Source organism: Poromitra crassiceps (genome assembly GCF_964638095.1).
Source record: "Poromitra crassiceps genome assembly, chromosome: 2".
NCBI lineage: Eukaryota > Metazoa > Chordata > Actinopteri > Beryciformes > Melamphaidae > Poromitra > Poromitra crassiceps.
Window position 1 is genome coordinate 35,700,907 of NC_139624.1, and position 6,211 is coordinate 35,707,117.

The following is a 6,211-nucleotide window of genomic DNA, read 5'->3' on the forward strand; positions in this document are numbered from 1 at the left end:
CATGTAACACAGACACACACACACGCACACACACACACACACACACACACACACACACACACACACACCACCACCACCACCACCACCACCACCACCACCACCACCCCCCCACACACACACACACACCACAGAGGAACAGATGCACACATGCTAACAGACACAGCACAGAAATTGACATGCACACACCATACTATACACACAGGCAAACAAATACACTTCGCAAGCCAAATCTGGAAGGCAACAGGTCCCAGCACCCATCTGACATGTAACACACACACGCACGCACGCACGCACGCACGCACGCACGCACGCACGCACGCACACACACACACACACACACACACACACACACACACACACACACACACGCCTATGGCCTGTGAAAATACAATGAAGGAGAATTAACTGTTCGATATAGATCGATATAAAACCTGTTGTGCCTTATTGGATTTGGACCTTATCAATAATCAATAGTAGCAGAGCCATTGTTGAAGTTTCCCACCACTCCATGTGCATTTATGTTGCATTAGCACTACAGCAGACACTGCAGCTTATTTGGTTACACAGAACTGAATTGGCATGTTGTAACTCAAAACCACCGGCTGGCATATCATCCCTTGCACTGTCATGGCATGGTTGAACTGAGAAATGCAAATGTTCCAAACAAAGTTCTGCTGAAAAGGGCTAAGCAACTGTGCAGCAGTAATGTTCTGCTGAGAAGAATGTGGGACTGTTTATTTTTTATAACTTGTGACTTATTTACATTAGCGAGCGTCACCAATGCACTTAGCATGCCAAAGCCCTTACACATGCCTTCTCACATGACGCCTTAGTATGTTCTGTTACGCTTTAGATAGATGCACACACAATGACGCCTTAGTATGTTCTGTTACGCTTTAAATAGATGCACACACAATGACGCAGTGTCTTGCCTATCATAACAGGCTTTACAGCAGCACTGGAGGCTCCAGCCTTCTCCATGCATTGCCTTGTTTTGCCTTTTAGGCCACATTTCATATGTTTTATTGAGGTACTGATGAATGTATGGTGCTTTGGCTTCACCTCGGTGGTGTTCTGACACGACACACACACGAAAGGAAACAAGATTTAAATCAGGAATTTCAGGGTCAAAGAAGGGGTAACACTTTGAAGTCCATGTGAGGCATCATCAATTCATTATAAGCGTGTTATGACCACTCATTTTATTGTATTATGGCAGATATAGTACTGTGATACTGAGCTATGCAGTTGTCTCTTACTGTATTCAACCTGTTGAGTTTTTGCACACAGTGTGTATTTTTAGCAGTTTACACAGAATGTACAAAATATGAGGAATAACACTTACTCTTCTCATGAAGTCAGTGAAATCAGTGATGAGGGTAATCCATCCAAGTAAAAGCCATTATACATGATGGATTCCCCTTATTACATCTATACCAATCACAAAGGAGGAGATATCGATCAAGAGAAGCAGATGAGTGGTGGGAAGTCGGATTGGGGCTATGTGTCCTGGTCGCTGCACTAGCGCCTCCTCTGGTCGGTCGGGGCACCTGGTCGGGGTGGAAGGGAACTGGTGGGAACAGCGTGATCCTCCCACGTGCTACGTCCTGCCGGTCAAGCTCCCCCTGTCAGGTGAAAAGAAGTGGCTGGCAACTGCGCATGTGTCGGAGGAAGCATGGTGCTAGTCTACGGCTCTCCCCAGATCGGCAGAGGGTGGAACAGCGACCGGGGCAGCGGGGGGGGGGGGGGGGGGTGGGGGGGGGGGGGTTGGCCAAGTAGGCTACAATTTGGGAGAAAATGGGGGGGAAATTGCAAAAAAGAGAGAGAGAAGCAGACGAGTTAGAGGAGTGTTCGCTTTGGGACAGTTCCCAATCCCATTTCTTATTTTTACCCCTACCCCTTGTTTTCAAGTGCCCTCACTTTGCTCCTTGCCCTTCAAAATGGAACCACAAGGGGTAGGGGTTGAAATCAATTAATTACAGAGGAAATGGGACGCCACTCAATACGTCCTCATTTTGCCAAACTGGCATAATAAAGCTATTTTTGGTTCAAACAGATTGACTGAACTCTGCAGATTCAGATACACTATTTTGTCATCATATTGCATAATATTTCCACAAATTAAATTATTAAAGGGATAGTTCACGTTTTTTTTAAAGTCTAGCCATATTTGCTACTTACCAATGATGATGTTGATTGGTAGAGTTCTATCTCAGCACAATCCATCCTGTTCCTTATAGTAGCTCTGGAAAATTTGGCAAAATGAATGCAAGGTCAATGGGGTCACAGTCCTGTATGTACAGTATAAGCTTAGCTGACTGAGGCTCACTAAAACTTCATCCACAGTCACACAAAGTACATTTCACTGAGCTTTAGTCAGCTTGTACATACAGGAGTGCGACCCCATCGACCTTGCATTCGTTTTTGCCCAACTTTCCAGAGCTATTATGACAGACAGCTGAGAAAGAACTCTACCAATCAACATCATCCTTGGTGAATAGCAAATAGGGCTAGACTTAAAAAAAAAAAAAAAGTGAACTATCCATTTAAATTCCTGAGACATATAAACTTAAAATTCAGGAGATACACCTGTTGTACAAAAAGTTGTATTAAACAATTTACTGTACATTATTATAACATTACAGTAGGCTACTATAGGATAGTATATTCAAACTTATCTTGATATTGTAGATATCCTGGTTTTCAGACATGTAAATGCCAACATTCTATTCTGGCGATTGGGTTGCTTTATGATCGGGAGATGTACCCATCCCATGTACAGGGGTTTTGTTGGGTGTGGTGTCCAAAAATAATTTATTTTACTGGACAAATGTGTTGGTTTTCTTTATAACTTCATGGTCACATTTCAATAAACAGTGTTAAATGCATTGCACGGACCTGCTGGCTGGCTGGTGCTCTCGCATCTGGTGTTGTTAAAATAGTCAGAAATAACCAACCCAAAACTTACCAAAATGTGTGTGAATACCTTCCTTTAATGTAGATACAAGAAGCAATGGATCGGATTGTTGAAACACGCATTTCAAAACTCGCTATTTGCAAAGATCGCTATGTGTTTCTGGGTCTCTACCCCCGCTCGTGCTGCACTGGGACAACCACAAGCAGACAGCCTGCCTCGGCTGACAGTTGCGGTGCAGCCGGGGAGATCCTCTGACGTGAATAGTGATGATGCTAATGCTTTTCTGAATGCTGTCACAAATGAATTCCACACATCCACAGCGTCCACAGTCCTTTGTATATAGATTAAACTCGGATATTCACATTAGTTTGTAACTTTTGATTCATTTTTGGTTGATTATTAGCGATTTTCCTCCTAGCTCTCGCTTTGGAGTGTGCCCCTGGAAAATCTCCGTTTGGAAGGCCATATGGCCCTCTCACTTCACCCAAAAAGAATGGGGACAGCCTACCCTTAGGCATGGACGTGCAAAACGGGGGGTTAAGGGCTAAGTAGTGGTAAGGGTAAGGGGTGTATTGGGATTGGGCCTTGAGATATGGATTGTGTAAAAGGGACTAGAGAGCTCAATATCAGGAAAATGAATATTTTGTACAATGGGTGTATATCATGTTCCACAAGTAGAACGCAGTCATATTGTATGTAACCCCAAAAAAAGAATACTTGAGCTCTTATAAAAACTTGTCTGTGACACCAAATGTGCCACTAAGCCTGTTTAGTTCAGGAAATCTTGCTGTGCTTTTTGCAGCCAACGTATGAAACACCTCAGGTGCTCAGTGGTTCCAGGCTTTGATTGATTTAAGAGTTTCTACCAAGGTACCAATGGAAGGTGAATTTAGGAATTATTTCCTAAATTCTGTCCTTAAAAAAGAGAAAAAGAAGTTTCTGATATGATTGTGTTGATAGTCTGTTGTGATTTCATCCTTACTTTTTAATTTCAGTTTCTTTCCATCACTTTAATTGCCGTGGCTGTTACTGTAAACAGAAGCAATATTGTTGAAGCAGGACTTATTCTTTTTTTTATCTTCCCTGTTTAAACTTTGTCAACATGTGATGTTAAATGAATAATTTTCTTATGGCCGTTGTTTGTACAAGTTGCTTTATTTCTTTTAAGCCATCTTCATGAGACACAGTGGCATTGTGTCACTTTTTTCTTTATTTTTTCATTTCTAAAAGTGATATAGACAGTCATGTTGAATGATTGCTGTTTTCTTCTTCTTCTATTGCCTTTGATATAGTAAAAAGTTCACTTGGATTGTGTGTTGTGTGTCCAAGGACAAAGTTAAACAAATAAATGAATGCGTGTGTGTGGTGTACTGGTTATACCTCTGCCACTCTTGTAATCATCATTCAACCAGTTATAGCTTTGTCAATGATTCTTATGCATTTAACCTGCCAAACTGTCTTATTCAAGAGAAGAACATACACCCTGTAACAAGCAGAATTTCATGTTCCTTCCTTGTTGTTCTCAATAAAAATGAATGATTTTTACATGTGTCTCTGTGTGGGGTGGGGGGGTGTGGGGGGTGTAAATAGCAACTGGTGACACTTTCTAAGTGGGGATGTGAGGATTTTGTGAATTAGTTAAGCACTGAACCTCCAACTGCTCAGCAACCTAAACAGTGGAAACCCCTCCCACTGCAAATACTCCTCCAAGCCATCCAGCTGTTAGTCAACTTGTCTGGTTAAAGAAGGGTTAAAAAGACTATAAAAGACTTCACGAGCGAGCATAGGGTCGGATGTACAATCCCTCATACTGAAGCCCCGGATGTATATGACTTAGCATACAAAATATAAAAAAAAACACCTTCCTAATATTCAGCTGCAACCCTCCACAAAACAAGAGCAGCAGCAAATTAAAATATGTTTAATGGTTAACAGAAATAAAAAAAGAGTCTGATAGACAATAACATCAGTGGAAAGTAAATATAAAAAGATGAGTTTTCAGATGTTTTAAATACTCATCTCATTTTTTGATGATTTGACATAGAGGGAGTTGTATCAAGGCTTAAAAATATCTCACCCGGGTCCATTATAACTATCTTCCCTTCATAACTTAAAGGACGGCTTTCCCGTGGGGAATATGAATATATATTAAATCTCACGCCCCTAAGGTTTTCGAATCCGTTGAAATTTTTGAAATTGGTTGTTCACTGCCAGAGATATCAACCATCTCTCACATTATTTCCATGACGCTCTGACGCAAAACGCGTCGGGGCGACAAGTCCAGCCTTGCGGAAGTCGAGCACCTATGAACTACAGTGTTTTGGGCCTGTGCCGCAACGGTCCCGCCTCTAGAGGTCCTCCACGCCCCTTCAGAGGTCTTGAAGAAAAACAAAAGGCAGCCATCTTTTTCCACCGCCTAGCCTATGGTAGCTAATATTAGCTTCCCATAGCTCCTTGCAAAGAGACCATATCTCGGGAACGGAAGCACGTACAGACACGGGACTGGCGGCATTGGAAAGCTCGTCAAATTTTACATCTAGTAGTAGGTGCGTTGAAGTAACGAAATCAACGCTGAGCAATGTACCCGTTTTTACACATTTTTACATGAAATAGTTACAACATCAGATGCGCGTAACTCCTTGGAAAATGCCTTAAAATGCATGAAATTCTTTTTATGAAGACATCTCCCGACATATATACTTCGGTTTAAATTTGGTGCAATTTGGAGGCAATTTTATTTTTGATTTTTTCTTGTTCTACTAAATGTTTTTATGTCGAAGCCTTCTTCTTCTTCTTCTTTGACTTTTATGGCGGTTGGCAAGCATATATGTGCATTACCGCCACCTACTGGAGTTTGATATCAGCCAAATGCCTGAGGGGTGGGCGTGGAAACGAAGGCCACGCGAGCCCAGTGCATTGTGGGAAATGTAGGATTTCGGGTCCCCGCACCCGCCCCTCCCCTCCACCACCCCCCCCCCCCCACACACACACACACACACAGAGTGGATTTCGGTTGATATCTCTGGCAGTGAACAACCAATTTCAAAAATTTCAACGGATTCGAAAACCTTAGGGGCGTGAGATTTAATATATATTCATATTCCCCACGGGAAAGCCGTCCTTTAAATGGATTTACCGTAATACAGTAGGTGAAATCAAAACGCAACGATAACTTTCCTAGTCTAGATTCACCTGGTCAGCCGATTTCATGATAAGAAACAATGTGGCATATGTATTTATTTATTTATTTATTTATTTATTTATTTATTTATTTATTTATTTAGTACACTAAGA